The sequence below is a fragment of the Nicotiana tabacum genome, chromosome 23, assembly GCF_000715075.1.
Source record: "Nicotiana tabacum cultivar K326 chromosome 23, ASM71507v2, whole genome shotgun sequence".
In the NCBI taxonomy this organism is placed as follows: domain Eukaryota; kingdom Viridiplantae; phylum Streptophyta; class Magnoliopsida; order Solanales; family Solanaceae; genus Nicotiana; species Nicotiana tabacum.
Window position 1 is genome coordinate 84629917 of NC_134102.1, and position 14716 is coordinate 84644632.

Below are 14716 nucleotides of genomic sequence, written 5' to 3' on the forward strand. Positions count from 1 at the left end.
TTCCATCCTTATTTTTATCGTTTAATTAGTGTTTTGAGTAGGAGAAATTGGGAATTTTTGTAAGACTTCCTAAATTATAAATTGAGTGTTTGAGGTTCAATTTGAGGTCGGAATTGGATAATTTTATTATGGTTGGAATCCTATAGGAATGGGTGTTCGAATTTGGTAAGTGTGGTCGGGTTTCAAGGTGCCTGCCCGTGGTTGACTATTTGAGTTGATATTTTGATTTTCTTTAAAGATTGCAACTTTATTATCCAAAATCATTTCCTATTATTTGTATTTATGGTATTAAGTTATTTTGGCTAGATTCTAGCAGTCCGGAGTTGGATCGCGGGAAAGGCTTACTGGTGGGTTGATTTAGCTCGTTTGAGGTAAGTATCTTGCCTAACTTTGTGTGGAGAAACTACCCCTTAGGAATTGGGTTAATTGTGCTATTTGTGTTATGTGAAAGACGTGTACATGAGGTGACGAGTGTGTACATGGGTTATATATTGTATTTGACTGGTTTAGGTTATTTAGACTCTTTCCATGCCTTAATTGAATTGTCATAACATGTTATATCTTTCATTGTTAGTCTACTTTTATATGTGTTAATCTACTCCTACATGCCTTATTAGCCGTTGCTAGCACTTGTTCTACCTCTTAATTGTTATATTGATCTCATATGTCTTAGTTGAAGTTGTTGCTTTGCTTATTGTCTTGTTACCTCTTTATTGTTGAATTAATCTTACTTGAAGTTATTATTTCGTAGAATATCCTCTTGTTAAGTTTGTAACATTCCATAAATGCATATTAGGTATGGATGCGTTAAATGAGTATTAATGTGACCTTTTAGGCATGTGAAGTCCTATCGGGATGAGTATGGGTGGAAACAGTTGTTTAGGAATCAAGACCGAGAGTGAGGTGCATAAAATTCAATTGAATCAACTAAGTTTATAGGAGGTCCGTCTTACAGCCCTAGGCAGTGCAAGGCCATGAAAATTCACAGCCTTACTTAGTGCAAGGCGATGACAACTCACGGCCATAGACAGTGCAAGGAACTGTCAAGGGCATTAACCTCAGCGCCCCTGACAGTGCAAGGAAATGTCCAGGTCATTAACCTTTGCGCCCCTAACAATGCAAGGCACTGTAGTTTTGGTGCCTCTAATGGCGCCTTGCACAGTTATTTTGGCACCCCTGATGATGCCCCGCGCCGATGATGTTTATCCTAGCTACTTTTATTTCCTCAATTTTTAGGACGCGTACACTTATTTAAACCCTACCTCGTCTCCTACAACCCCAAACACGTACATTTTCTCTAGAAAGGGGAGCTCTCAAGAACCCAACTTTTCCAAGGTCCCTCCATCATCCAAGGTAAGTTCTAATGATGATTATAAGTTAATTTCAATTCTCCAACACCTTATTAACATGGGTAAATCCTTCAAATCATTAGATATTCGATCGAGACATCATTGTTGAGAAACGAAACCCCATAACTCGAATTCAAGAGGATTGAACGTCAAAAAGTAATGTTTCTACTTCCTAATCATTTATAGTAGTGAATTGAAGAGTTTTTGGGAGAATAGTAGATGGGTTTGATAAAGGGAATCAAATGAACTATGTTAGGGTTTTATGTTGTTGACATAAGATTGTTATAATCATTTGCGTGATGAGAAATGGTGTTAGTTACATCTATTTGGGATTGTAGAATCACCTAGAAGCAGTAGAATAAGAATTGGGTGAAGAAAACACCATTAACGAGGGCTATGAGGCTTTTTGCCCAAAAGGTGTTTGATAAAATTCCCTAAGTGACTAAAACATGAGCATTAGTACTAATATTGGTTCCTCTTGATATATATATATATATATATATATATATATATATATATATATATATATATATATATTGACGTAGATTATCATTGAAAGAGGCAACGAACATTGTGATACGCTTAAAAAGGCCTAGAGTCAAGCTATTTAAGGCTAACTCTCTATGGTTAAGCTTAGTTCCTTGAATAGTTGCAGAGTATCTATTCTCTAGCTTCGTAATTCGTTCATGACTTTCATTCTGAACATTGTGAGCTCAGTGCGTAATCCATATAGACATGTGTTTGATGCCCATGAGGCTCAGTCTAGATTACTCAGCATGTCATAAATAGTTGAAGTTTCAGTTTTTATAATCAGTTCATGAATACATGTCTCAGTCTAGTCATATTAAGCATTTCAGTATCATATAGCTTAGTATGATTCAGTATTTCAGCATCACATATTGCTGTATGATTCTCAGTTCCTGATTTTAAGTCCCAGAATGTTGAACACCTGTATTTGGGCCTGAGGATGCAGTTTATGCTTTATGCATCTTTGGGCCTGAGGCCGCAGTTTATGCTTTATGCATCTTTGGGAATGAGGCCGCACTTATGTATACGTATACTTAGGCCCGAGGCCGCAACTTGTGCACATATATATTGGGCCTGAGGCCGCAGTTTATTATTCAGATAAACATGTGGTTCATCACTCAGAATAGGCAGTATTCAAACCCTTACTTCCTTTGTTCAGTTTAGTTATCAGTTATCATTTTAGTTTCAGTTTCGGCAGTTATCTTTTCAGTTTCAGTTTCGGCAATTATCATTTCAGTTATCAGTTATTAGTTATCATTTCTGTTTCTGTTTCAGCAATTATCATTTCAGCTTTCTTTTATCAGTTCTCAGTTATCAGCTCAGTTTCAGTTTTAGCATTTACAGTTCTTTCTTTCAGTTGTTTTACATACCAGTGCAATTCAAATGTACTGACGTCCTTTTTTACCTGGGGCCTGCATTTAACAATGCAGGTGATGATGTACAGGTTGACAATTCAGAGCTCTAGGATTCTCGTACCAGCTATTTGGTGAGCCCTAGTTCTTTTGAGGCATTATCATCACTTTATAGTCTTTCAGTATATACAGATAGTCAGTGTTTTCAGCACTTCATTTGAGGCTTCGTAGACTAGAGTAACAGTTAGACAGAGTCGCATGCTTTTCATGTTAGGTAATGTTGGCTACAGATATATTTCAGACTTATGTTAGTGTTTTCGCACATTGATTTATATCATTCAGACATTCAATATAGCAGCACGTATTAGTTTTATCTTTCACATTCAGTATGTTATGATATCACATGTTGATTCAGTCAGCCAGTTAGTTCACTCGGTCACATGTAGTCAGGCATCGAGTGTCGTGTTACGTCCAGGCCTAGGTTCGGGGTATGACAAAGCTTGGTATCAAAGCCTAGGTTTAAGTATCCTAGGGAGTCTATGAAGCCGTGTCCAGTGGATTTTCCTTTATATGTCTGTACCAGCCACACATACAAATGGTTAACTCCCAAGATATTCTGGATGATCTCATTTCTTTGTACTCTAGATCGTTCCATGAACCTTATAGAAATAGGTAACCTTTTCTCCTTATCGAATTCAGACGTATCGAATGCCCAAGCGACGGACAAGAAAAAACCTAAGGTCCAAGAGAGGATGATCGCCTATTGGGGTATAATTATGGAGTACAGGTTGGTAACAAATAAGATTTGAGAGGATGTTGAAAGTTGGATACGATGGATAGTAGTACAGATTAGAGCATCACCTTATCAAAAAGTAAAAAAGGAGTTATCATGTTCTATGGTTATCAGTTTACCTCAGCTATTAGTTATACAGTCTTTTAGTTAGCAGGTGTATGTTTATTCAGTATGCCAATATTCAGTTATTTAGTTACCAGATCTCTAATTTTCAGTGTATCCAAATTCTGGTGACTTGTGAGTATATAGTGATGCCTATTGGTGCTAAAAGAAAATGTAAGTAACAGATATATCAAAATCTTCGCACGTTTTAGGTCCAGATTATGACTCAAGATTCGATGGATGGTGCAGGAAGTGATTTATTAGATAATTGTATACTATGAAGGACATGTTTGTGTATTGTAGTGTATCCGTATATGTTTTACCTCATAGAACAATTTCATTTTAATTCTTGAAAATGGAGCCATATATTGGATGATGATAGTTCAGATGTCAGACCCCATAGTGTAACATGTTAAGAATTTAATCGCAACGAACATAGATTGATCACTATAGTTTTGGACACAAAAGAGTCTAAGGTCAAAATAAATAGGAGTAAAAAACGTTTGTTATTACCAAAGATGTGTCTTTCATATGACTCATGCATGTGACTAAGAAGATATGATGTAAGAAATTAGAACCAATAGCAGCCGATATTGAATTTCAGGGAATAATTTCAAGTTATTTAGATATATTCAAATCAGAACTAGGAAGTACCACATTAGTAAGTTACTATAAGAAGCAGTTATTATTGCGAGATGAAAGATATGACAATTCCCCCTTAGGTTATGTGACTAAGTATTTACCCCGAATGTTTATAGTCTGATATAATTTTGAAGTGTATAGAAAGTGTGGGGTTAGATATTCCAATGCCATTTAAAACAAATTAAATGAAATTTCCCTAAGTGTGATCCATGTACAGAGTTTTAAAAAAAGAAGAGATAGTAGGCAACCGTAGAATAGGGTCGGATGGTGAGGGACATTAGGAATAACCTTATGCTTCACTTTAGTTGTTCAAAGTAGAACAAGAAAACATGATGCTAGCAGATGGTTAGTAAAATAATAGTAAGTTTTGAGTAGATACAACAAATTAGCAATTTTAGCAGAGCTAGTAGAGGTACAATTTGATTTACTTAGTTAGGTTAACACTAGTAAGTGGGTAACAATTTGAAACATTGAACGCGTGTTAGAACCCGAAGCGTTTAAGTTAAACCCGAAGTACAGTGACATCGAGAAAATAAATCAGCTAGCAGTAAGAGAGCAAACTATAGAAGAATAGCCTTTAAGAATTATCGAAAAGGGGTCTACCCAAGATTGACAGTGTGAGCAGAGTTAAATCATTACGATTGTGTGTGATAGTTGTGAATACATTAGCTTTCCATTTATGTAAGTAATTTAGTTTTTCCTAGTAAGAAAGATTGATTAGAAGTATGTTGGAAAATGAGTCATCATTGATGTAAAGTACAAAGAATTGCAGAAGATAAGGAAAATTGTTCAGATCCCAATAAAAGAAATGGATCCACAAGAACAGGACCTTAACCTTTGGTCTAGGGGAGATGTGAAAATCATCAGCAAGTCCAGTTGGAGATTTGAAACCTGCATAGTTAGCATGGGATATGAATACTATAAAATCATGCCCAATTATGTTTCACAGGGGTAGTGCCATTGCACGAGACTTTAATATTTGGTATACTGGTTAAGAGACTTAGCTCACATAAATACTATAATTACTTTTAGGAAGTGCCTTAAAAAGATAATTAAGTATGGGAAATATAGCTCATGATTGGGGCAGACAAGAGAACTACGGTGAAAGAGATTCACTACTAAGCCAAGGTAGGAGTTCAACTTTCGAACACCAAAGATAGTGAAGTTGTTGTCCGGAATATGACTTGTTCCTCCTTAGTAGCCGAAGTGAATGAGAAACGGTTTGATGATCCCTACTTGTTGTAGCTCAAAGAGGGGATTCACAAGCATATGACGAGGGCTTTTGAACAAGGGGAGATGATGGTACTTTGAGGTACCAATACGAATTGTGTGTTCCAGAACATAGATGGACTTAGAGAAGGAGGATCATGTTAGAAGCTCATAATTCCAGGTATTCCATTCACCCAGGTTCCACAAAGATGTATCACGATCTCAAGGAGATTTATTGGTGGAACGACATGAAAAAGAACGTCGTAGACTTTGTGGCCAAGTGTCCGAATTATCAGTAAGTGAAAGTTGAGCAGCAGAAAGTCCAGTGTTTTACCATAGAATATACATATTCTTGAGCGGAGATGGTAGATATGGACTTTATACATGATTATCTTGCTCATTTTGAAAGTATGATTTAATTGGGTATTTCTGAAAGTTTCGTTTGTGAAAAATGTTATACATTTGGGAATAAAGAAAAGCTCAGTCCCAGACACATCAGGCCATATACGATCTTATGAAGGATCAGGCAAGTAGCTTATGAGTTAAGAGTTGCCACTCGAATTGGCGGTTGTACACCTAGTATTACACGTGTCATGTGATAACATTCCAATATTCAGATCTCACGTCACAACATTTATGTTAGCAGTATTCAGATCTCAAGTTATATCATTCATGTCGATCTAGTACTCAGATATTCATGCAAGTTTAGTACTCAGATATTGATATTAGTTTAGTGCTCAGATATTCATATCAGTTTAGTACTCAAATATTCATGCCAGTATAGTATTCACACATCCATAGCAGACCAGTATTGACGTATATATTTCATGTTATACGTATTATGATGCCTTGTGAGACTTGAGTTATGCTATGTTAGTTGGCAGGTGTTTTGGAGAAATGTTGAAGGTAACTAACCTTTTCATTCAGACCTTATATTATAATCTCCATGTCTTCAGTATTCAGCCAGCTCAGTATTCAGTTAGTTCATCCATTACCTATTCAATTCAATATCTTAGCAGTCCAGTAATAATGTATTCATTTAGTTTAGTGTGCATATGTTCAACACAGTTCTATGTTCACATATTTTGATCAATCCCATTTAAGGTCCCGAGTTAGTCGTAGTTACAATCAAGACAATATTCGAGGACGAATGATCCCAAGGGGAGATAATGTAACACTCCATAAATTCTGATTAGGTGTGGATACGTTAAATGAGTATTAATGTGACCTTTTAGGCATGTGAAGTCCTATCGTGATGAGTATGGGTGGAAATAGTAGTATTTTAATCAAGACCGAGAGTGAAGTGCATGAAATTTGATTTAATCAACTAAGTTTATAGGAGGGCCATCTTACAGCCTTAGACAGTGCAAGGCCATGAAAATTCACAACCTTAGATAGTGCAAGGCCATGAAAATTCACGGCCATAGACAGTGCAAAGCACTGTCCAACGCATTAACCTCAATGCCCCTGACAGTGCAAGGCATTGTCCAGGGAATTAACCTTAGCGCCCCTGACAGTGCAAGGAACTGTAGTTTTGGCGCCTCTGATGGCGCCTTGCACAGTTATTTTGGCGCCTCTGATGATGCCCCTCGCCGACGATGTTTATCCGAGCTATTTTTATTTCCTCCTCAGTTTTTGGGACGTGTATACTTATTTAAATCCTACCTCGTTCCCTACAATCCCAAAAGCGTACATTTGCTCTAGAAAGGGGAGCTCTCAAGAACCTAACATCCCCAAGGTCCCTCCATCATCCAAGGTAAGTTCTAACAATGATTCTAAGTTAATTTCAATTCTCCAACACCTTATTAACATGGGTAAATCCTTCAAATTATTAGGTATTCGATCGAGACATCATTGTTGAGAAAAGAAACCCTAGAACATAAACTCAAGAGGATTGAACGTCAAAAAGGTAATGTTTCTACTCCCTAATCATTTATAGCTATGAATTGATGAGTTTTTGGGAGAATAGTAGATGAGTTTGATAAAGGGAATCAAATGAACTATGCTAGGGTTTTGCGTTGTTGACTTAACATTGTTATAATCATTTGCGTGATGAGAAATGGTGTTAGTTACATCTATTTGGGATTGTACAATCACCTAGAAGTAGTAGCATGAGAATTGGGTGAAGAAAACACCGTTAATGAGCGCTATGAGGCTTTACGCCCAAAAGGTGTTTGGTAAAATTCCCAAGTTACTAAAACATGAGCATTAGTGCTAATATTGGTTCCTCTTGATATATATATATTGACGTAGATTATCATTGAAAGAGGCAATGAACATTGTGATAGCTTAAAAAGGCCTAGAGTCAAGCTATGTGAGGCTAACTCTCTATGTTTGGGAATATTAATGATTCTCCCCTACACTACGTTTCTTTGACAACATTACTAATTGCCTCAGAAATATAGTTAAGCTTAGTTCCTTGAATAGTTGCGGAGCTTCTATTATCTAGCTTCGTAATTCGTTCATGACTTTCATTCTGAACGTTGCGAGCTCAGTGCGTAATCCATATAGACTTGTGTTTGATGCCTATGAGTCTCAGTCTGGATTACTCAGCATGTCATAAACAGTTGAAGTTTTAGTTTTCATAATCAGTTCATGAATACTTGTCTCAGTCTAGTTTTATTAAGCATTTCAGTATCATGTAATGTTGATACCCAATTCTTCCCTCATATATATATATATATATATATATATATATATATATATATATATATATATATATATATATATACACACACACACACACACACACACACACACATCATCTAGTTTATGAACCTATACAAGCATTTTTCATAATTTGCCATAATTTTTAAAGGCTTTAAATTAATTTCTTTCTGCATTTTTATTGTAAGTATCCAATAATTATCATTCAAATTATTTTTATGATGATTTAATCATCATTTACACCAACATGTATGTTTTTAAATATTGTACTGCATTTTTTATAATTACATTTGTATTTTTAGGCTAATTACACATTTCCTTTTGCAATAATAGCCTATATTCATGTATAATTACATTATTTATGCCAAATAGCTTTTATATTTTTACAATGTTAAGGTATTATTTTCAATCATTTTAGTGCACAAATAATATTTTTTGTTATTTAATAATTACTTTTATAAACTATTTATTGATAAAAATACTGGGTATTTAAATAATAGCCTAATTTTAACCTATTTTCGGACCTAAAACTACCAACCTCAGCCCAATTACCCCATACACCAGCCCAATTATCCTATACACTATCCCAATTACCCAAGCCCAAAACAAATCCCCTTTATTCTATAACCCAACCGGTAACTCATTTACACGACCCGCCCAGCTCCCTCCTATCGTCTTGGCTGTTGATCTCAAGAGATCAACGGCCCCTAACAAACTAACCTCTTTTAATTACCCCCTTTTCACCCAAAACCCTAACCCATTTCAACCTTCACCCGCCGCCCTTGAACTCTCTCAAACTCCCCTTCTCTCTCTATCAAACCCTAGCCGCCGTAACCCCTAATCCTCTCCGATTCCGGCTCAAACATGGAATCAATACATGATCTACTTACCTATTTTTTAATACTCTATCATTATACGCATGTGTTTGGCATCACTTAGTTCTTGCCCTATTTTTAGCAAGAACTACCTCTCAAGAACAGGCTGATTCACTTTGATTCTATGATGATCTGGACGATCTTCTGTCTCTATACATGTTATATTGAACGGTCCTTGTATTTTTAGTCCAATTCAAGGCGTCAGTCTCAACTAGGGTTTGAGATTTTCCCTTATTCTTTATTGATTTCTGATTGATACTCTTCCTTTTCTTGTATTTGACCGATATTTTCCTTATTTCTGTTTAACCCACCGTGTTTCCCTTATTTTTTACTTTATTTCGCCCTAAATCTGACTCTAATTGATCTTTGTATGATATTTTCCTTATTCTCTGTTGTATCCCCTTATTTTAAGTGTTATTTGCATTATTATGTTCTCTCATTCTCTGTTAATTTATTGAACTCCCTTGTTTTTTGCATCATTTTCCCTAAAATAATTGATTCTAATTGATTCTGTGTTTAATATTTACCGTGTTTCCTGTTTTATGTATGAAATATGCTACTATATAAACTCCTCTCATAAAACCCCTCAAAAAGGGATTGGAACCTCTGAATCCTTACTTTGTTCTCACTACTCCTTTCTCTTACTCACTCACTGGCACACTCAAACGCTCTCTAAATTGTTGAACAACCTCCTCCGGTGCAGGCACTGCTCGGAGCCCATTCTCTAGGATCTTGTGAACTGTGAAGCATCAGGGATTTGGGGTTTTTGCTACTACACTCTGCACTCTTTTAATTCTGCTACTGGTTAGTGTTTAAACCTTCATAATGTTTAATTTCTTTCCTTCTTTCTGCACATGTATTTGAACTTTGGTTCAATTGTGATGGTGTTCATCTTTGATATCATTCTGTGTTAATTGATGCTTGGGAATAGTCTACTGTTCATGTCATGCTTCACCATAATCTGCACTCTGTGATCTCTTATCTCCTAGTATTAGTTCTATACCAATGTAGCATCTTAACATGTTAATTTAGACTTCAGTATTGTGGTTGTATGTTGTTTTGCATGTCATGCTTAGATAATGCCCTAGCTCTATGAGAACCCCTTTACTTGAATGAACTTTCAATGAATCCTATGTATATTGGAGTGTTTTAAGACCTGTTCAAACTCGTTTCATGCTGTCCTGGATTTACAACTCTATTTTTCTAAGACTCTTGTGATAACATGTTTCATAGTATGTCTTGGTCTATTTGTTGTTCTCTCTTTCTGTGGTTATCATCATGTGCATCCCTCTATTGTGTTCAAGTGTTGATTAATGTGGCATTAGGTTAGACTAAGTTTAATTTAGATCCTTAGATGTCCACTAGTGCAACCTATGTATGCTTGCAAACCTGTCTTTTCTCCTAGTTCCTATGATGTTTATTTATATGATACTTTGTTATGTGCACCTTGCTGAACCAACTGGCTTGCTTGACTATTTGTGTTGTGTGTTCAGTTAAGTGATCTCTATCTACCCTCCTTACTTGTTACTTTGACATTCTAAATTCCTATTCTTAAACGGCTAAAAGCCAAGGCTATCTAGGCTCTGTTGTTGGCCTTCCTAGTATGAGCACTGCTCGGGGTCTAATTGAGACCCTTGGGAACTATGACACACTAGGGTTAGGGTTTAGTCATTCTTCAACTTATAAAAAAAACTATCCCTAATACCTTACCTCCCTATCATGTATTGTGTCGATTCCAAGTGATGCAATATTTGGTGTTGTGGCTCACTAAAGGGGTTTGAACTCCCCTATGGACCTGTGATCGTGTGGTATGCTAGGCCGGAAATGTTGAAGGCCCAACAAGGCTGGGTATTTAGTTGTTTATTTGGGCCTGCTATAGGCCTGTCTATTGCCATGTAATATTGCTATTTAATATGGGCCTGTAATAATACTTTGTATAAACAGTTGGGGTATTTGTGAAAAGGGAATGGGTAGAATTCTATATCTACATGCCATGGGTAGATAACATGCCTATAGGACTTGACAATGTGTTTGCTATATGTTCGATTGCATGATCCCTATAGAAATTATGATATTAGGAGAAGCACACACACACCCTACTTGTTTACTATTCAGACGCTATGTCTACTGTTGCGTGGTTATAGACAACATACCCACATGAAGTGAGCACTTTGCATGACTACTCAGTTATTCATTAAAGAGCATGCCTATAGGATGTATAATATATACTTTGTCGACTTAGACACCATGCCTATAGGAAATCACGCACTTCACTTAACTTGCCTAATATCTGCACATTATTCAAAAGCATGATCGTTTGACTAAATATTTTACCTGCTCTGATGTCTGTTTCTGTCTGATTATTAGATATCATGCCTATAGGGAATGAATGCTAATAACAGCCCTTTCAATCTGCACCACGCTCAATAGATATCATGCCTGTAGGATTTTAATTACTTAAGTTCGCTGTTGCATCATATTGTCCATCTAGAAAGCATGCCTATAGGAGCTAAATATGTATAAAATCAGCTCAAACTGTCAACCTTTAGAAAGCATGGCTATAGGAGCTAAATATATGAGAATCAGTCCCAATCGCCAGTCTCTAGAAATTATGCCTATAGGACATCACTACTCGCTCTTCAAACGCGGTTATCCACGTGATTATTAAGAAGCATAAGTAATTTTAAGCATTTCCAATAAGTTTTATTGTCCCTATTGCGTAAATCACCTAGAGATCATGTCTATAGGTTTAATAACTTATAACCTGTAGTCTCAATAATCAGCGTGTAATACCAAATACTCCTAAACTGTATAGTCGCTTAGAAATCATGTCTATAGGTTCCATAACCCCCCCCCATAATCTGCAAATCAGTTAACTTGGGACTTCAGCACCACATATATGATATTGAATTCAGCATCACCTAGAATCCATGCATATAGGACTCTAAGTCTCAAATTCTGAAACTATGTATTGCTTAAACTGCCCACGCGCATTTGTTTGTTTGTGTGTGGAGGCTAACTTGAGCCCTCAATTGCCTTTACATGAAGTCCAACTTGTTTTTGTATGTCGCCTAGTTTTATCATTTTTGAGCAGCCTAAGTAAAGTCTAGAACTATCCAAATAGAGGTCCAAAGCCTCCTGGACCGTAGGCATGGGACGGGTAGTGCACGCATAGGGTATGAGTTATAACTGAACTAGTACGCTTTAGGTAAAACCTTAAAGATAGTAATCGGGTAGCAGGAGATGATAGTCTGTGCCCGCTGAATAATACAAGTAACACCTCATCTGAAGGGAGTTATGAAGTATTATTTATGTTGCACGGGGTGATCCTTTAGGCTAAAAAACTTAGGACCCCCCCTCCCCCCTATTTTCTTTCTTTTCCTACTAGAATCGAAAATAGTTGTACCCTCTCTTCAAAATCTGTTTATAATAAACTTCTTAAATTTTTGTGCTCTCTCTTCATTTATTTGATCACATAGACTAATTCATATAATTCGAGTTCGGTCGGGACCCACAATTATGAACCTCGAAGAGTGCCTAACACCTTCTCCTCAAGGTAATTTGAGCCCTTACCCAATCTTTGGTGACACAACTGGTTAAACCAGAGTTATCTGCAAATAGATGCCCTAACGTACCTTAAATCCGTTAGGTGGCGACTCTCTTTTCTAACACCCTTCCTTTAAAAGAGTTGTCATGTGTCGAAGCCTGATTTTGCGAGAAAGAAAGAAGCGCGACATGTAACTCAGTATGATTCAGTATTTCAGCGTCACACATTGCAGTATGATTCTCAGTTCCTGATTTTAAATCCCCGAATGTTGAACACCTATATATGGGCCAGAGGGCGCAGTTTATGCTTTGAACCTAAGGCCGCAGTTATGTATACGTATACTTGGGCCCGAGGCCGCAAATTGTGCACATATATATTAGACTTAAGGCCGCAATTTAATATTCAGATAAGCAGGTGGTTCATAACTCAGAAGAGGGAGTATTCATATCCTTACTTCCTTTGTTCAGTTCAGCTATCAGTTATCATTTCAGTTTCAGTTTTAGCAGTTATCATTTCAGCTTTCTATTATCAGTTCCTAGTTATCAGCTAAGTTTTAGTTTCGGCATTTACAGTTCTTTCTTTCAGTTGTTTTACATACCAGTGCAATTCAAATGTACTGACGTCCTTTTTGCCCGAGGCCTGCATCTGACAATACAGGTGATGATGTGCAGGTTGGCGATTCAGAGCGCTAGGATTCTCCTACCAGCTATTTTGTGAGCCTCAGTTCTTTTGGGGGATTATCATCACTTTGTAGTCTTTCAGTATATACAGATAGTCAGTATTTTCAGTATTTCATTAGAGGCTTCACAGACTAGAGTAACAGTTAGACAGAGTCGCATGCTTTTCATGTTAAGTAATGCTTGCTACAGATATATTTCAAACTTATGTTAGTATTTTCGCACATTGATTTATATCATTAAGACATTCAGTATAGCAGAATGTGTTAGTTTATCTTCCGCATTCAATATGTTATGATATCACATGTTTATTCAGTCAGCCTGTTGGTTCGCTCGGTCACATGTAGTCATGCATCGGGTGTTGTGTTATGTCCATGCCCAGGCTTGGGGCGTGATAGAGTTATTGGTGCTAAAGTTGTAAAAGTCGTTATCACTTTGAGATGAAGTTGTTAATTGTTGAGGTATCTTCCCTTGTTGAGTATTCCTCATTCTTCTTGTTGTTATTGAGATTATTGAAAAAATTGTGATTGATCCATAGTCTATTTGTTATGGAAACATCGGTATTGTTGACTTTTTGGCAAGTTGTGGAATATGGGCACTTGTGGTGCGAGTTGTGATTGTGTTGTGATATTGATATGCATTCGGTGGTATAAGGCTAAGGGTTAATACGTATGTAGTGAGATAAGGTGGGCTTGATACGCGTGTTGCCATTAGGGGAACTATTTGAAGCCACGTAGTGAGATACGGTGGGCTAAAATACGTATAGCTATTTCGGGGAAATGATTTCTAAAACTAAATGCAAGGCTCACGCGATGATATAAGGAACGATTATGATTGAAATTGTAAAATGTGGAAACGAGGCGGTACCTCAGTTGTGATTCTTGTTGCACCTCTCATGTTAAAAGGCTTGTTGGTTGAGTAGTTCTTATTGTTTCTTCATTGTTGCACTTGTAATTATCCTTACTTATCTACTTGTTATTTTCCTTATATGTTCACTCCTTGATGCCTTTACCATTTATATTTCCGTGCTTAGTCTACATTATCGAACTGCTTACTTATCATCTACTTTTTCGCCTTTCATTATTAGACCATGTTATAACCTATTTAGTTTATTTTCTCGTAGTATGCGTCTTGACCTAGCCTCCTCACTACTATACTGATGTTATGCTTGATATTTACTTGGTATCGTTGTGGTGTACTCATACTATGCTTCTGTATATTTTTGTGCAGATCATGGTACATCTGCTCGTGCCGGACGCTAGTGACTGATTGTAACTTTTGGAGACTTCAAGGTATAACCACTCGATGTCCGTAGGCCTCGGAGTCACCTTCTGCTATCTCTTATAACTGTTTATCCTGTATTCAGACAGTGATGTATGTTGAGATTTTAGTATTTTTTGTAGAGCTAATGACTCAGTCTCACCGGTTTCGGGAAATGTTGTATTGTGGTTCAATATTGAGATATTTCTGAGACTA